Raw genomic sequence first — 19,827 nt, 5'->3', positions numbered from 1 at the left:
TCTTGGACCTCCAGAAAAGTCTCCTGATATCATACAACCTCCAGGCCCCTCCACATAAACCACGGTCCCCTAATAACGCCAACTGACTTATGGAACGTATTCAATAAATTTCACAATGAGAAAAAAATACATAATATTCCCAGAAACATGCCTTCATCAATAAATCTGCTACATGTGAAGAATATAAATAAATACTAAAAGGGGGCCATCGTGAACTCTCTCTTCTGATGTTTGCCAAGTGGAAATGGGTACAACTATGATTAAAAATAAAATCACTTTCAAGCTTCCAAGGTGTTACCAACAAAATATGCTTCGAGAAAGAAGAATGCGGGTGGCGGGGGGGTTGAATGACGAACACGTATTTCTCTGTAGAACTAATGAAGGCAGTGTTTACAACGCACACTTATTTATTGATGCTTCCCCTCCCCGAGCCCTCCATGTGCCATGGAGTCAGTGTGCATTAATGGCACTGAAAACCAGAGAACCTTCCAACTGCGAGTTGCAGCAGCCACTGTGTCAGTGGAAACAATGAATCACAGGCATTCAACCTGGGATGCGCTGTGGCAGCACCTTACATGTGTCACCAATGGGTCATGTGACATGGCTGTTGCCATGGTGAGGCTCCATGTTCAGGAAATGTGTTAAGTCTTGTAGGAGGCACCCAGCCATCCTCCAAGTTACCCATGCCCATGAGTGTATTCTGAAATCTTTCTACTGCCGATAACATTGTGATTGCCTTCCTCTCTGGGAGTCTTGTTGGAAGAAAGAGGGGAGAAAGTCATTTGGGAGAAGCTGAGAGGAAATGAAGTATGCCATCCTCAGTGTCTGTGTGTGGGGGCTCCAGCCCACTGAGAACAGCAGTATCTTTAAGAATAATTCATTTTGACAGTTTCGATGGAATAAAAGTGGACTCTCCCCATGAAGGAAGGTGATTTTTATGTTACCTGTATAATTTCCATGCATTAAAACAATGGATAAAGCCATAGAGACCGAAAACTACACAATTTCTTAAGTAGGATAGAAAACTATACAGATTAAGAGTGTACAGATGAATAATCCTGACGATGTTAACCAAAAAAAATCCTTCTCTTGAGTTTTACGAGTTTCCAACTTTATTCCTGAAAATAAGAATAAAGATCGTAAGAGACTCACAGTCATGAGGATTAAATAATTTACTGCAACTAGAGGCCTAAGCGGAGCAGCTGGCACATAGTAGGCCCACAGTAAGCTGCTCCTGCAGTCACTAGAACCATCGTTACTACCATTGCTTCTACACGGCTACCCGGCTCAGAGCAAAGTGAAGCCTAAACTGACTCTCCAGGGAAGATTTAGGATTCTTTAGCACTAGGTTCCTTTACCTGCCAGCTTCCCACATTTGGAATTTAAGAAGCGGGTTAAGAAAAGTCAAAGTGTTTCCCTTCCAAATGATCAAGATGGTTTTGTCGAAAAGACGCACTTTTAAGTGAATTCTGCACATATGTAGACACGTACAAAAAATACACATCTGTGGCTATCGGTGCTGTGAGAAAACAACCCAGATGGCTACAGGACACCTAAAACCAAACGAGAGAGGAAGAGCTGAAGGAGCAAGGGAGTTTTAGCCAGGAGAAGACTCAAAAGGGACGTGCTATTGGAAGATATTTGATGGATGGTCACGTAGAAGAAATGGGTTTCATAGAATTTCAAAGCACCAAACCAAAAGATTAAGTGGGATGCCCGTGGGTGGTAGATTTCAGTCCAGTGGAAGAAAAAACTTCCTAGCCCTAAGGGCTGATCAGTGATATAACGGGCTTCCTGAAGAACAGAAGTTCACCATCCCAGAGTTACTCAAATAGGCTAGGTGTTCTTGTAGAACCAACAGGGCCCCAAAGATCTGGGCCCAAGATGCATGGGGACAGCAACAGGCTTTAATATTTCTGTGAACACTAAATGTCTAGGAGTCTCTAGACTCCTACATGTATATGATGTGCCTCACTAATGTGCTTTGTTACACATAAAAATTGACATCCTGGGACACTCCAGAGAGATAACAGAAAACTAGCTATAATGATTTCAAACCACATTTTTTAATTTAGGGAATACTTTAAGGCTGATAGCTAGCTTTATCATTCACCGAGAATAACTAACTATATCCCAACTTTTTTTTCTTTTAACACCTGATGTGTATTAACGCATCTAATCCCACAATCATTTAGGAATTAGATACTACTATTATTCACGCTTTAAAGGTCAGGAAACTGAGGCCCAGGGCAATGTAACTTACCCAAGTTTATACTGAGGGTAAGTGGCAGAGGCAGGATTCAAACCTGAGGTTTCTCGCCGATATCCTGTGATCTTAATCACAACATTTAGCTGTTCATTATACATTCAAGGTTCTACGCCTTGGCTCTGGATCCTGGAATATGTTTATCTTTCATTTAACAACAACAACAAAATGATAAACTAACCATGTGCAAGGCTTTCAACATAATTCTACCTTTGTTGTATTCTCTCTCTCACTTCCTCCCATTTTTTAATTACAATGGACATTTATGTGAAAACATACTTGCATCTCAGGGGTTCATCGTCTTTTCTAGATGTTTATTCCCCAACTGCAACCACAATACTTTGGCATCCCATCATAAGGGATGGCTTGCTGAAAAACCAGAAACTCATTCCTTTACATCCCAGTAAGTTTCATCATGATACTTGAGAGAGAAAGAATCCTCTAGATATTCTCCTAGACCTTTCTTGGAAAACATCCTTGTTCATTTCTCTTCTCTGGTCCTACATGTTCTCTGCCTCGATGCTGTGTTACACCTCGGCCTCCATGCTATGAAAATGCCCCACTGCATGAACCCACTCTTCCCCACGGCTCCCCTGGTCCTGACTCCTCTACCTGTTTACAAGCTAAGACATGAGGCGTCTTCTCTCCAGAACGCTCACACTCATTTTTTTTAATTAAAAAAAATTTTTTTTGAAATATAGCTGATGTGCAACATTCTGTTAGCTCCAGGTGTAGAGCAAAGTGATTCAATTATACGTATATATGTATAACATATGTATACTTATATGTGTATATATGTATATATATTCTTTTTTAGATTCTTGTCCATTAAAGGTTATTACAAGATATTGCATATAGGTCCTTGTTGGCTATCTATTTTATATACAGTGATGTGTATATTTTAATATCAAACACCTAATTTTTTCACATCTTTATCGGAGTATAAATGCTTTACAATGGTGCATTAGTTTCTGCTGTACAACAAAGCAAATCAGCTATACGTATACATATATCCCCATATCCCCTCCCTCTTGAGCCTCCCTCCCACCCTCCCAATCCCACCCCTCTAGGTGGTCACAAAGCACGGAGCTGATCTCCCTGTGCTATGCGGCTGCTTCCCACTAGCTACCTATTTTACATTTGGTAGTGTATATATGTCCACGCCACCTCTAACTTCGTTCCAGCTTACCCTTCCCCCTCCCTGTGTCCTCAAGTCTGTTCTCTACGTCTGCGTCTTTATTCCTGCCCTGCCACTAGGTTAATCACTACCGCTTTTTTAAATTCCATATATATGCGTTAGCATACGGTACTTGTCTTTCTCTTTCTGACTTACTTCACTCTGTATGACAGACTCTAGGTCCATCCACCTCAGTACAAATAACTCAATTTTGTTCCTTTTTATGGCTGAGTAATATTCCATTGTATATATGTGCCACATCTTCTTTATCCAATCATCTGCTGATGGGCATTTAGGTTGCTTCCATGTCCTGGCTACTGTAAATAGAGCTGCAATGAACACTGTGGTGTACATGTCTCTTTTTGAATTATGATTTTCTCAGGGTACAAGCCCAGTAGTGGGATTGCTGGGTCATACGGTAGTTCTATTTTTATCAAACTCCTAATTTATCCCTCCCCTCAACCCTTTTCCCCTTTGGTAGCCATATGTTTGTTTTCTATGTCTGTGAGTCTACTTCTGTCTCATTTTTGATCATTCTGGTCTCCAGCCATTTCTTTAGGGAAAATCAAATGATACACATTATATGCCTCCTGGTCTCTGTTCTTCCTTCAAGATAAAATAAGGGATATTTAGGGGAAAAAAAAACCCTGATTTAATCATTCAACCAACTCTAAGAGTGTTGTTGTGCCCAAGAACCACTTGTAAATAATTCTTATATTTTACCTTAAACCTCTCAATTGTATTAAATGTTGCATTTAAGTAGTAGTATCGGAGAAACTGGACTGATGTGCTAATAGTATTTTGCTACATATTTCATATATAATACATATATATTAAAATAATACCTAACTCTTAAATTTTCAAAAATGTCCATTTGTGACTTGAGAAATTTAACCTTAATTCCACTGGTGAGATATCCAACATCTATGGGAAAACACTGGTGTTGAGGAGGATATAGATCTTACCTGTTGATTTCTGAGTCCACTTTTTCTCTGGGACTTGTTTTCCCTTTCACTTCATCTTTTACCCTCCACCTCACTTTTATTTCGGGTTCATATTTTTCTTGTCTTAAATAAAGGAAGGGGAGAGGGACCCTCACTAAATTTCACTCTAAATCAATAAACAATCCAATCACACAGAATAAGACTATCTCCAGATGAAATGTGAACAAAAGCTACTGCTATTATTATGTCATCAGAAACTGGAGAGCAAATGATCAGGCCCAAGCATCGTCACAGAGCTAGAACAGAGGACTGAGTCCTCACCCCTGCTTGACGCTGCATCTTCTTTACAAACCACGGGCCCTGGGGCCAAATGGGACCCTACACTCACGAGCTACAAGTAGTTTTTACATTCTTAGAGGGTTGGGAAAAAATAAAACTACTGCTACTCTTCAGTGACCTGTGGAAATTACGCGAAATTCAAACATCTGGAAACAAATGTTATTGGAAACACAGCCATGCTCATTCACGTACGAATTGCCTAGGGCTGCTGGCGCACTACAACACGGGAGAGTGGTTGTAACAGACCAGGTAGACTGCAAACCTCAAAATATTTACTCTCTGGCTCAGGGAAAGTTTGTTGAGCCCTGTCATCAACAGAGAAGTTAGATGACCCTTCTACCATCACACACACACAGAAGCATTTTTTAATTATAAAACTCTTCCAAAGAAACACAGTAGCAAGAAGAGTAAAAGGAAATCTCCGTGAACTCAGCACCAGGATCAGATAAAAAGCTCTTCCCTGTCTCAGGGCACTGCCTGGAAGCACAGACACCCCTGATCAGCACCAGCCTCGTGTTCCCCCATCCCGAGTTTCAGCTCCCCTAATACCTCCTGCAATTCTGATGACTATTAACCATCCTAAGAGGAAACTAACCTGATACCTTTTTTAAAGCAGCAACATTATTAACAATTAAAAAGCTGCCACCACACATGCACAATAACTTTCTTGTATATTAATATGCATATCCATAGTCTGATTATAACAGCCTGGAGAGATTGACAGGAAATGACTGAGTGTAATGGCTCCAAAGGAGACACTACATTGATCAGTAAATAATACACGTTTTTTTGAAACTGTCTAGCTGCATATTTACACATGTCAACTCTTATACACTTTGGTGACAGAATTCTTTTTCAGACATCTACGTAAAAAACTCTAATACTGATTTTTTAAATGTTTTTAATAATTACCAAAATATGCTTCTAGGATATATAAGGTTTAAATTATATCCACCAAAGAGTGCCACCTGGAGCATTCACTGCTACATCTTTAACATTCCCAGTTATGTCAGGGTATTTGCAAACGTCTCAAAAAGATTAAAATATAGTTTCATGTAACACATACCTAGTGCCTACTAGGTGCCAAGCACTGTTTTAAGGACTTTTCACAGCCAACAAGGTAGATGCTACCATTGTCCCCATTTTGCAGAGGAGGAGACTGACGTTTGGACAGCAGCCTTGACTTGGCCAAGGGAACCCTATCAGTGAGGCCTGGGACTAGGATGTGAGTTTATATTCTCTAATTCAGAGACCAAGCTCTAGGCCTGTACCTGGATGTGGGCCTGAAAATCTATATTTAACACGATTCAGGTAGCCTCTGGATCACACGCTGAAGAACACAGCCTACGGACTTGGAGGTAGAAGAGAAGAAAGTCCAGTGGGCCCTCGGTTCAGGTCCCCTGTACTCCCTTCCAAACACTGCCCACTGGAGGACTAGAGAGAAAATCTATAACCGGTGTATCATAGCCCCTGGCGTGTCACATGTGCTCAGTTATGACAGCTATTCACTGTCATTTTTTATAGGTTAGTCAGGGAAGGCTTGTATGTCAGGTAAAGTCATTTTTATCTGTATTGTCCAGAAAATTACTTCAACTCTTGGCTGATTCGGTTAGCATCTCCTCGCCCTAAGACTCCGTATCAATTAAATTATACCAGCAACTGAGGGCTGCCCAAGGTGGTGTGGAGGACGGAGAAGCAGAAACCTGGTTCTACCCGGTGACTGGTGTCTCAACACCAGGCTAGATAATGAGCTAGATCAGCCCCTCACTGCCCCCTCCCCAATGCATACACCTTTTTTATTATAAAAGTGGTCAAATATATAAAGAAGTAGAGAAAATAGTGATCATGAACCCCATATGCCCACCACCCAGACTCTAGAAGATCAAGATAATGCTCCAGGGCTTCCCTGGTGGCGAAGTGGTTGAGAGTCTGCCTGCCAATGCAGGGGACACGGGTTCGTGCCCCGGTCCGGGAAGATCCCACATGCCACGGAGCGGCTGGGCCCATGAGCCATGGCCGCTGAGCCTGCACGTCCGGTGCCTGTGCTCTGCAACGGGAGAGGCCACAGCAGTGAGAGGCCCGCGTAGCGCAAAAAAAAAAAAAAAAAAAAAAGATTATGCTCCATTTTTTCTTTTCTGAAAGATGTAAAGGAAACATGTCATTTCACCTTTACACAATCCAATACGCAACATTAAAAAATACGGAGAAAAAAATCCCTTAATAATAACTGAATGCACATGTTGTAAGAAAAATTCCACAGAGCATACCTGAAACTAGCCTCCTGGCGCTCTAGCCTGCAAGTCTATCCTGGATGGACACAAGTCCCTGCAGCCCATAGACAAGGGGCCTAAATGCGCGTGATAAAGTGGCAGACCTGACCTTGTCAATGCCTGGCTCTGGCCCTGGGCACAAAAGGTTTTCCCTTCCTGCACCCGTTCTGGATCAGCGGTCCTGTTAGTCCTGTGTCGCCTGTTTATATTGTATCAAAGAAGAAAACTCCTCTCCTCGGATATTAGGAACTCCGTGAGCCACCATCACCAAAAGCATCTTTATTTTAGAAGAGGACCTGAAGGAAATACGCAACACTGAGCCCAACTGCATGAAACTGGGAGATTTTCGATTTAGAGGAAAAGGCCGGTGAGTAAGGAATATTTCTGAAAAAATTTTTGGAAGAAGTTATTCCCATTTTTTTAACATCACTGGTCCTATAAAAATCCTGTGTGTAGGGCTTCCCAGGTGGCGCAGTGGTTGAGAGTCTGCCTGCTGATGAAGGGGACGTGGGTTCGTGCCCTGGTCCGGGAAGATCCCACATGACGCGGAGCGGCTGGGCCCGTGAGCCATGGCCGCTGAGCCTGCGCGTCCAGAGCCTGTGCTCCGCAACGGGAGAGGCCGCAACAGTGAGAGGCCTGCGTACCGCAAAAAAAAAAATCCTGTGTGTAGATTAAGCTGCCATTTTAAATGAGTTGGAGTCCATTTCTTCCACAAAGACAACTAGAAGCTACAAAATCTTCCTTGCCTAAATCAAAGGCCCTTAGAGAACTATGGAATCAAAGATGAGGATGTAGCATGCCCTCCTGGTTAAGACACAGGCTTTGAAACTGGCCTACCTTGAGGTGAAACCCACTTGTAAAACCTGCTGTGTGATCCTGAGTAGTAACTTAAGACACTGAGCTTCTGTCTTCTCAACAATAAAACCAGAATAATAATATCCAGAGCACAGAGACGCTGTTAGAACTACATGAGCTACCTAACGTGATATCCAAACCACTGTAGGAGAAATAAATGCCTGATGACTGGTTGCTATAATTACTCGGTACAAATATTACTAAAACCTCACAGAGTAAGAGGAGGGATGGAAAAGATTTCATCTCATGAGCCTCTTCCAATCACTTGGTTGGAGTTTCATGGAACACTGTGTACAGAAAATCCAAGAGCCACCACCAGAACAGACCATAATGGGGCTCACAGATTTTGGCATCCTTGACCAAAGCCAACCATATCCTACAAATATGGCCCAACAGGTTACCAATTCACATGTTCACAACCACTTTCCAGAAGTCTGGTTACCATGACCAACACAAACAATCAAACAATATGTTGAAATGAAATTACAATGTACATTAACTAAATGGTACTTCAATACGCTAATTGCTCATTTTTCTTTTAAGGAGGAATTAAAAGGATGGCAGTTCTCAACAGGGTAGGGCAGCAGCCTGCATATAAACTGAATGGAAATTTCCTTCTCTTAGCCTCCAAGCATTATTTGAACCAAGTGAAGAGAAAACCGATTATTTTCAAAAACAATATGCCATGCAGCTGAAGTTCCTAGAATTTTACATCACGGAAGACATCATTTGAAATATAATAGCTGAATGCCTTCCTCCCTGGTACAGCTTGCTTCAGTGTATTGATAAAAACCAAGATTAATATGCAAAAGGAAATTGCAAGAAACTTGCCCTGCACCGGTCAGCACCTGGTACATGTGTGTGCCCCTCCCTTTAAGAAAGAAACTTCACTCGGAGAGGGAAAGTCTCAGTTTAGCTTTCACCCCACCACTTCCTTGCTGTGTCTGAGCCTGAGTTAATGCACAGGTAACAAGAGGGTGAGGAGAGTCTCTTTCTTGTCTTTTCCAAAGTTACATAAATTGGAGAAAAAAAAAAACTACAAAACTATAATGTTTCATACACATAACCCCCAAACCAGCTAAAAGGTAGGAAATAAACTGCCTACCAAGCCATACAAATACGGAATACACGTGATGTCAAAAATGCAACTGTTACACAACCACATAATTGCCAGAACTGTGCGTAAGATCTTCTCATTAATATAACACACATTTAACCGCTGTGTGCCAGATACTGGGGTAAGTATAGGATATACAAAGACAAACTACAAAGACTAGTCAAAAGCCACTTGCCTGACGTGATTCTGACCACACTCATGTAAATGGTGAATTGGTAAGCTTGCCTCCAAGAATTTAAGTGGAGAAATGCTGAGGCCACACCTACACTGAGCAGAGGAGAGAATGTGATCAATTAGTGATGTCTGCCAGGGGCACAGGGATAGGCAGGGGTGGGGGAATTATAAAATATAAAGTCTGTCAAGAATGTTTGCCACTTTTGATTTAGGCAAAGGATTCGATGCTTTGTGCAGATGTCAGGGGAACAAAAACCTGCCCACTACATTAAAAGTTTACAGTGAATTTGTATGTCCAGAAAAATGTGTGTATAATCCCATAAGGGGCTTAGAGAGAAATGGAAAATATCTGCAATATAAATGCAGATTACCTTTATTACAAAATTGGATCATATTCTCATTCCTAGACTAATTTCCTATATCATAAAACCTATATTCAATTTTATAAATAGCATACACCAAGAATCATAAATTCAGTTAATGCAGAAATTTAACAGACTTTTTTTTTTTTTTAATAAAAGTGAGAAAAGGCTGTTTTAGAGTAAGTATCTGAAAGGACAGAAAGGGTTCTTTCTTTGAAGATATGTTTTTTCATCTGACTCTACCTCCTTGGGGACATAACTAGAGAAGAAATAAATTTCACAGCTAATATATATGAAGTAACATGTTTAACATTGTCCAATGAATTTATATCTACCTACACCATATAAATTTATCTCATATAAACTGTCACCTCCAAGAGAATTCATTAAAACAACGTTATAGCTTCCGAATTAAATGCAATCTTCTAATTGGAATTTAATCTTACAATAGTAGTTGGCGGATTTTCTTTTTGAATTGACAAATGGAATAATTCATTAGTTTGTCTTACAGTTCTATGGGAAGAATTTAACAGTAAATGTGACATAGAGACTGGCTAGCCACTGCTGTGAGGTACTGGGTGGGGGCTGTGGGAGGAAAGGGGGCTTGGAGGTTCCTTCATCATCATCAGAACTCCTCCCACTGCTTAAGGGTGGGGAAGGATGGACACTCTTCCTCTCACCATCCTGAATTAGGGCATTACTAATATATTCCATTACCTCCACGTAAATGTCATGTTAATTTCTGATCATCATCAAGCCAGACAATGGTTTCCCCCTTGGCCCCTAGCCAATTAGCTATGTGGAAAATAGTCAGCCAATTACATTACTTGTATTAGGTTAGGGACTGGAGAGAGAGAGAAGCAAAATAAACGCCTTGAAAATACTTCCGAGATAAAATGTAAGTTGACACTGTCTTCCCGTGCTGGAGTCCAAGTTATACAATCTGATAGGCAGCTGCCAGCACTCATAACTGCTTATTAAATCTAGGCTCTCTTTATGGCGTGAGTGAAGATCTGTATTTTTTTACCAATATTAGGTTCATTGTGTTATGAAAGAGACCAAAAAACTTAAGATCATTCGCTCCAGCTTATAAAACATATTATGTAGCTTATTAAATTGTTAAAATTACTTTTCAAAGTCAAAATTTCAGGGGCTGGAAGTTTCAGCACAACAAAGTGGCTTGGCCCCCTGACAGCTTCCCGCACAAGGCGGCTCAGAAGGGGAGCCCACCTGCAAGCCTTCCTGTTCCCAGACGCCTGCTACCTGCCCCACCTCCTCCCGGAAGCTGCACCACCGCCACACCCCACCCCAAAACCAATGACCAAAATCCACAGTCTTCAGTTTTATAAAAAATCCAGGAACTTCCAGCCACCAAGTAGCCCACTATCGAGCCTTAAACGAGAAAGATTCTTTTCTGTGTTTTTACCTCTTTCTAGTAGGTCAAAAGCTAGGCACTTGATTATGAGAGAGACCCAAAGAGGAACTGTAGGCAAATAAGGAGAAACAACCGGTGATAAAACAACGCTGCATGATTCTTATACTCTCATCCCAGATCCACCAGCAAGCGACAGTTTACTGGGAGGAACAATGCAATGCCGAGGCACAGGCTGACAAACAAGCCAACGTATTTGCCGTCTATGGTCGACTTTTCTCGAGAAAACTCTATGCAAATCCAGACTGTTATTGTCACATTTATTAATAACACTGTGGCTAACTGCCTATTAAATATGCACAGACTTAGCCAGTCTTCACTCTTGGAGTCTCGTGATGTGCATCAGATAGGTACCAACATCAACTAAAGCTTCACGCCAGGGGGGGAAACAGGAGCCAACTCTGATTCCCTGCTGGCGAGGGCATTAAAGAATCACATCACAAAGAGACGCCTCAAGTGCTCAGCGCTTCTTTCTCTGTATCCTGCCCCTAAGCTAATTTATTATGCAAGCATGGTTATCACCAACATAAGTTGAGTACATTACCCAACTACTCATTTTCTGAACTTGAAATTTTGCCCTGATGATCTACGTGTGTAAACCTTTTATCATATGGCTTCGTTTCTTTGCACAGGGGTGAGGAGATCTGTTGTTCTAGCTGTCTACTGCTGGGACTGGGACCTTGTTCTATCATGAGGTCACTTACCATGAAACATTTCACTCAGAACTGGAGTTGATTTCACACCTAAAGACTCCAAGTTAGGGCTTCCCTGGTGGCACAGTGGTTGAGAGTCCGCCTGCTGATGCAGGGGACACGGGTTCGTGCCCCGGTCCGGGAAGATCCCACATGCCGCGGAGCGGCTGGGCCCGTGAGCCATGGTCGCTGAGCCTGCACGTCCGGAGCCTGTGCTCCGCAACGGGAGAGGCCACAACAGTAAGAGGCCCGCGTACCGCAAAAAACAAAACAAAACAAGACTCCAAGTTATCAGCTGTAACAATTAACTGGTGCTTCTTTTGGTTACTTGATAAACTGTAAAGTTCTAAAAGCCATAGGACGATGAATACGTTTTTTTTTTTTTACATCTTTATTGGAGTATAATTGCTTTACAATGGTGTGCTAGTTTCTGCTTTACAACAAAGTGAATCAGTTATACATATACATATGTTCCCATCTCTCTTCCCTCTTACGTCTCCCTCCCTCCCACCCCTCTAGGTGGTCACAAAGCACCGAGCTGATCTCCCTGTGCTATGCGGCTGCTTCCCACTACCTATCTATTTTATGTTTGGTAGTGTATATATGTCCATGCCACTCTCTTGTTTTGTCACAGTTTACCCTTCCCCCTCCCCATATCCTCAAGTCCATTCTCTAGTAGGTCTGTGTCTATGAATACGTTTTTGACAATAGAAGGATTAACTAGCTATCAGATATACAATGCATCACAGGCCAGGTTATTGCATCACAGAGGAAGAGAATCAGTCCTTTAATCAGACCTCTAAGGTGTACTCTGAGGATAAACAATGATAAAGAATCAGAATACATATTCCAACTCATCAGATTTCAGGGATCTCCACTTCCTACTAAAAATACAGTGAAGGCAAATTGATTACAATCTGATAAATACAAAGCATTTCCTCATTTAGAAAAAACTGGTAATCGACTGGGCCTAACTATATTTTATCAATTCAGGAGATAACATTTTCATTACAGTTCTTCAGATTGATTTCTCACATAGCAGGCCTTACCCAAATGAAATTAATGAATAAAATGAGCCCAGTCTTCAATAAATCCATTCATGTGGTTTTGTTCAATTTCAGACATCAATTTATGAGAGTGACATTGAGTCAGACTCTCTCAGTACTGAAGACAGAGATGACAGGTAACCTCAAACCTGAGTTTGTTGCTATTTCAATACCTTCAGCAGAATTCCAACCACTTCTTTGAATTCTCATGTTTATACGAGACAGACCCAGGCTTTGTTCTCAACTCTACCTGGATCCCCAAAGATATAACTTTTTATAATGTCTGCTACCTGCTCACTGGTCTACAGACCACTCACAAAAGTCTATCATAGCTGGTTAGCAATAGAAAACCTCAGAAGAACTTCATAGGAGAAAGAAGCACAGGACTTGCCCAGGACCACCCCATAAGATGATCAAAGCACCCTAACGGATCTAAAATTCCATGACTCCGTTAACTATTAATTTTCATGGTGTACACCCCTGCCTTATGTGTTACAGGTTTCTACTTGCTTTATTTCTTGCCATGAAAGAATACTATAAGGAAGATATAAGACTCTGTTTTTCCTCTATCTCCAGCTCCAGGAGAAAGAAATGCAAAGGATAAGTAGTCAGATACCAAACTAGCCTAAGTGGAAGTGCATTTTAAAGCCCACAGGCTCTTTGAGGATCATCTGGTCCCTGATATTTGGGGTGGATGCTTCAGCAGGGCTCTTTTAATCTATGAAATGGGAAGGATTTGTCAGAATGACCTCTAACTGTAAAATCTTTAAAAAGCTGGCCCAAACAGCTAAATGCAAAACAACATCTTAAAGAGACACATATCAGCAAAGAAGGTTTACAGAATCGCGGGGCTTGGATGTCACAATCTCTGTAATTGAGATAAGCTAGAGAGAATCACTGGGGATAAAATAACCTGGGATACAGCTCTGACCTGGCCCAGGGACACAGACATCTCCATCAGACTCTCTGGGCTGCAGACGCTCCGTCTGTAAAGTGAGGGGATTTAAACAGCCAACTTCTAGGGCCTTGTTAGCACCGACAAACATGACACTCTCACCTACCTGCTTTAATTTAAACATAGGAAATCAAAACAGACCAACTTGCCCCATGTCAGCTAGCTATCAGGTCTCCCAATTCTAATATAGTGTTCTCTCTACTTCACTATACTTCCCTCCATGAAACAGAATCTGTTTCAAATACAACTCCACTAAGACAAACAAGATGAGTTCATGCCAATGGCTCTTATCATGAAATGCCATTCACTACAAAACTGAAACCAAATGGTTCCCCATAAAGCTGACCTCGTTTTATGACAAAGCTACCATTGAGTGATGTCAGAGTTTTTACCCAAAACACCTGGCCTCAACCAATGCTTGTCTCTGATAAAGGCAAGTCACAAGTTTTCATTCATTGCTACAGGGGAGCCCGTGAGTTCTGAAGAACACGATAGATGCCATCAAATATACAGAAAAAGAGCATCACGTCCCTTCTAACTTACCCCTAAAAATTACAGTGAATAACCTGATGAGGAGAACGATGATAGAAAAAAATGCTCACGAGTCTTTCTGAAAATCTGAGAGTCCACAGATCCCAACCCTTTAACTTTCTCAAGAGCCCCAGTCACGTGGAAGGCTTGCGATGGGACTTCCTCACTGAACAAATCAGACTTAAATCCCCCCACCACCACCCACAACTCAAGATGAGGTTATTACTGTCTTATTTCATGGTGCTTCATTTTACCACCAAGTTTTAATGGGACCAAAAAAGCAATTACTCTTTCAACTGCACACGTAGCTCATAATCTAGGTAGTCCACCCTTCGGTGTATGCGTAAAAGAATCATGCAAACAAAAAAAGTTCTCCCGTGTCCTATTATGTCTTTTATAAATCCTAAGATCATTGTCCAAGTTATCCAAAAAGGTTATACCAGTAAACAATGACAGGGTGACTCTTCTTTCGAAACGCGAGTCTCTCATCTTCAGTGTAATTGTTCTGATGAATTTGGGACTTTTTTCAGTTTCCTGCACTGTGCAGGACCCCTTCAGCCAACATTTAGTCTTATGAATTTTCAGACGAATAATCGTAAATGTTCACTCACCCTTCTGGCCAGCAGGCATCACATCCGTCCGTTCATGGTTGACAGCAAATCAGACAAGGGATTGAAGCCCTCACCATTGCCCAAATGTTTCGTTCGGAAACTGGAATTGTCAGCAAAAGCTCCTGGGACACTGCAATACAAAAAAAAAATTTTTTTTTTTTTTTTTTTACACATAGCTAAGATGTAACTTCTAAAACCACCACTTCCTTAAACTTGAAAACAGCACGACAGACGTAGAATCTAGAGGTACGGGAAAACACCTTTCAAACGAGGGTATGTCAATATATCGAGTGTGATGTTGTAAAATATGAACCGGAAATAATGTTTTGAAAGATACAGTTACCAATTACTTCAACACATACCCTGAAAGGTTGTTGTTTATTGCAGACATTGTGCCAAATATTTTATGTATTTTGGCATTACAAAAATATTTTTTGTCCAATTATCAAGTGCCCAGGTAACAATAAGCTGCTTTAGCTCAAATCTGACATGGATAAATGTATTGATTCCTATTAAGTAACTCTCTTTTCCAGAAGATAAAAACATATGAAAATAAAATTATTTCAAACATAACAGTGAACATCCAAACTGGGAAGAGAGGTAACCATAATCATTTTCCTCCAAAATAATTCTACAAATGTTTATGAATTACATAAGGAGCAAGACTCAGAGATATTTCCATCAAGAGAAAACATACTACGTAACGTGTAGACATCCAAGTGGAAAAGCCTGAATTCTGGACCCAGTATTGTCATCAATCACTTGTGTGGCTCCAGGAAAGCCAGTTAATGCCTCAGGATCCCAGTTCTTTAATCTGCAAGGTCAGGTCATTAACTGATGCTTTCCACGTCCCTTCTTCCTCTCAGCATCTTTGTCTTTTTGGTTAAAGCACACTTATTCCAAATAACCTAAACTATTAGCTTCTCCTTTAAGCTTCCGGATTAAAAAGAAGGTTTTTACCACAAATCACTCCTATGCTGATCTGCCATCAACACCAGAGTTGAGCTGTGGGCAGAGGGTCGTGCACCTGAGCAGAAGAATTCTCACCCTGGCACTAGTGCCAAGCCTTGGTGCACCTGCACCCTCGGCAGCTGACGACATTCACTGGGTGCCCAAGGAAAGCTTCCATTCCTCTCCCAAGAGTACGGCTCCAACTCCTATGGAAATGTACCCACATGTACTATAGATGAATGTTTCTCAAACTTTAGTACACGGAAGAATAACTTGAAGAGCTTTTTAAAATACAGATTCCTGAGCCCCATCCCCACAGACACTGATTGATTGGTCTGGAATTGGGCCTGAGATTCTGTATTTCTACCAAAATATCAAGGAAGGTGGATACTGCCAATCACAGTTTGTGTCCAAATGATAAAGCCCCGTCGTCCAAACTTCAAGTAGCCTTGAGACCCAAGAAGCATTTCCAAAGCTCGCGGAAGCTCTGCAAAGCTACTAAGTCGACATCACATAGCAAAAAGAAAGGGGCTGAGGGCTTCCCCGGTGGCGCAGTGGTTGAGAGTCCGCCTAACGCTGCGGGGGACACGGGTTCATGCCCCGGTCTGGGAAGATCCCACATGCCGCGGAGCGGCTGGGCCCGTGAGCCATGGCCGCTGAGCCTGCGCGTCCGGAGCCTGTGCTCCGCAACGGGAGAGGCCACAACAGTGAGAGGCCACAATAGTGAGAGGCCCGCGTACCACACAAAAAAAAAAAAAAAGAAAAAAAGAAAGGGGCTGAGAATGCTCACCATCTTTAGGACAAAATCTTTTTCCTTCTCTGGCCTAGAAGACCCTGCATAATCTGGTCACTTCCTGCTTCACTGACACTGCTGCCAGCCACCAGCTCCATACCCGTGTACAACACGGATGCGGTGGCCTTCCTTCCATTTCAAGCAAGCCAAGGGTTTTCCTGCCTCAGGCCTGGTGCACTGGCTTTCCCAGCTACCTGGAACACCACGATCTTACTCCTTACACAAGTGGCTCCTTCTCGTCACAGGGTCTTAGGGGCAAAGGCCACTTCAAGAAGGCTGTCCCACCTACCTACTTAAGCTAGGTCCCCAGTCACTCTAATTACATCATCCTATTTGCCTTCCCCAGGGCTCTTATCATCACCTATAAACTTTTTCTCATTTATTCACTTGTCCTCTCCACTAGACTATAAACTCCACACGGTAAGGAAACGTCTCTGTTGTGTTCATCACTGTCCTCCAAAAATTCAGAAGAATGCTAGGCTCACAGCAGCCACTCAATACAGACTGAGTCAACAAACGAATCAACAAGTGAAAGAATTAATTCCTCAGCATCCTCTAAACGTACAATTGCCATTTATTGAAAACTCATGCTGTACTGCATATTGTTTTCAAGTATTTTACAACAGGTATTTCATTTAATTTTGTTCTTACCACCAAGTTCCTAGTAGATACTCTTACATGCAGATAAGAAAACTGAGGTGCAGAGAGTTTTAGTAACCTGCCCAAGATCACACAGCTACAGGGGCTTGACTCTACACAGCTTGCGTTCACAAGGAATCCGTATTTTTCCAGCCAATACACTAATACAAAAACTGTGGGGCCTCCCTGGTGGCGCAGTGGTTGAGAGTCCACCTGTCGATGCAGGGGACACGGGTTCGTGCCCCGGTCCGGGAAGATCCCACACGACGCGGAGCGGCTGGGCCCGTGAGCCATGGCCGCTGAGCCTGCGCGTCCGGAGCCTGTGCTCCGCAACGGGAGAGGCCACAACAGTGAGAGGCCCGCGTGCCGCAAAAAAAAAAAACAAATTGTGTGCGCCTACCTTGCACTAGACACTCTTCTGACTGCAGCTTGTCTGAGTGAGTTTTGGTTGCGAGGCCTTGTAGAGGATACTTCACCTCTCCGACCCGAGCTTCCTTGTTCATATGGGGAAAGCTAAGGCGTCCCACAGTGACCAGGCAGATAATGCAAGTGAACGAGGCAGGCCAGGTATAAGGTACAGCGAGTGAGGAGGGAGGCGGCAGACGGGAGGCCCCGGGCTTTCCCAGCTAAGAGGGCAGCCAGTGGCTCCCCAAGCCCGTTACTGCCACGTGGCAACATGAACCCAGGGCTACAGGAGCTTTCAATTCCACAAAGGCAGAAATCCAGATGACTATTTTGTGAAATCTCCTCATTTTTCAAAGACAGCAGCTAACGTTTTAATAGTACACATTAAAAAAAGAAAAGAAAAAGAGCCCTTGCAACCCGTGTAACAAATTATGGCTAGGGTTACGCCACGGCTGAGGTCTGCAATTCTACAGGGATTCGGAAGCACAGAGAAGCTGCACAAGTGGACACAGGAAAACACAGTAGGTATCTGGGCAGTTAAGGGCTTTTGAGAGCGATTATCTTGGGCAAGTTTTGGAAGGAACTGGAAGATGGGGTGGAAAAGGGATTCCATCAAATCAGGACATCATGGTCAAAGGCTTACAGGCGGATGAAACAGGCAAGACACACCAAAGAACAGCAGTGAGGAGGGAGGAATCACGCTTCTGTTCAGCATGGGAGCAGCGTCTGGCTTCTAGCTAAGGTGTAAGCTGGTCAATCAACACTTAAGAGTATCATTAGCGCTGTCCGGTTTGACTTCCTAAAACATTACAGTCCCCAGGCATATCCAAAAATAAGGGACAAACTATCACCGTGGTGTGTGGAATTTTTCTGGTTTTGCTTGTGTGTTTTGTTAAGAATCCAACTGACCCAATACGGAATTCCATCTCCGCCGAGCTCTATAACTCTAACCGAAATACTATATGAATGATATATACTGTAGTTTTTATATGGACTTATAGTATATATACTATAAATACACTCTCTATATACACATACATATAATACATACATACACGTATACACATATATATAAAATACAAGCTCTGTAACTCTAACCAAAATACTATATAAACTATAGATAATATAGTTTTTAATATGCATTTATAGTACATATACTATAAAATACATACTATATATATACACACTACAATACATGCACATATACTATAAAATATAAGTTGTATAACTCTAACCAAAATACCACAAACTATATACTATACTATAGCTTTTTAGGTGTTCATAGTACACATACTATAAAATACATAGCATGTACATATATAAAATACACGCATATATACCATAAAATCAAGTTCTATAACTCTAACCAAAACTCTGACCTCTAGAAATGAAAAACATAGCAACTGAAATTTAAAGGGAAAAAAAAAAAAAAAACCCACCAGAAGAGAAGATAGTATCCAAATAAATTATCCAGAACACTGCCCAGAGGCAAAAACTATCTACCTAGAATTGTATGCCCAGAAAAATTACGTTTCAAAAATGAGGGTGAAATAAAGATCTTTTCAGACAAACAAAAGTTTATCACCTCTCTACAAGGACATTCAGAAAGATGCATTTCAGGTCCAAAGAAAAGGATTTTAGGAAGAAGGTTGCTTGATCTAAGAAGGAAGGGGGAGCCAAAATGATGGAGAACTTTGGAGTAGATTAAAAGTGAATGCTTTAAAATGACATGCAAGTCTCAAAATTAAAAAAAAAAAAAAAAAAAAAAAGTCTGGCAACACCATCACTTGCTTCCCACCTAGGCTTACTTGTTCACACTGGCTGTCAATCACCAAGGTCCTGGACTGCAAACTTGATATGGAACGAGGGCACCAGCTTGAAATGCAGATTCCTGCCCAGAGATGATCCATCTGCATTTCTACCAGATACTCCAGGGAACTCTGATGAAGTTGCGCCCTTGCCTCTACTCTGAAGAGTGCTGCGCCACTGCAGGGCCAGGAACCCAGTGAGCTCCAGGGGCTCAGCCTGGGGAGGCCCCGACGGACACTCCAGCTGGCCTTTGTTCTTTTCCACTTCACTTACAGCCCCAGAGAGCACCTTGGCGCAGTGGGTCAGCAGCAACCCTGCCTCAACCCTGCTAGTCAGGAGCTGCAATAAATTAAAAGCCCATTAAAATATTTTAGAGAAAAGCCTAGAAGTGCTGAACCATTAATTGTGCCATATTCAATCTGTTTTCCCGGGGATTTGAAAAGCCAGATTACCATCTTG

At 42.1% G+C, this 19,827-nt stretch overlaps 1 protein-coding gene across 7 annotated transcripts in view; it reads right to left on the bottom strand.

Annotated features, from left to right (window-relative positions):
• Positions 1–19,827, bottom strand: part of FOXP1 (forkhead box P1) — a 595,227-nt gene that overhangs the window by 487,061 nt on the left and 88,339 nt on the right. For all 7 annotated transcript variants that reach the window (XM_082637134.1, XM_082637141.1, XM_082637140.1 and 4 more), the window contains exon 3: positions 14,772–14,901. The gene's annotated coding sequence lies outside the window, so the exon portion shown is untranslated. The remainder of the gene's footprint in view (positions 1–14,771; positions 14,902–19,827) is intronic.

The sequence above is a fragment of the Mesoplodon mirus genome, assembly GCF_964341445.2.
Source record: "Mesoplodon mirus genome assembly, chromosome: 12".
Lineage (NCBI taxonomy): Eukaryota > Metazoa > Chordata > Mammalia > Artiodactyla > Ziphiidae > Mesoplodon > Mesoplodon mirus.
The sequence above is the reverse complement of the archived record's forward strand: the minus strand, read 5'-3'. Positions and strand labels throughout refer to the sequence as shown.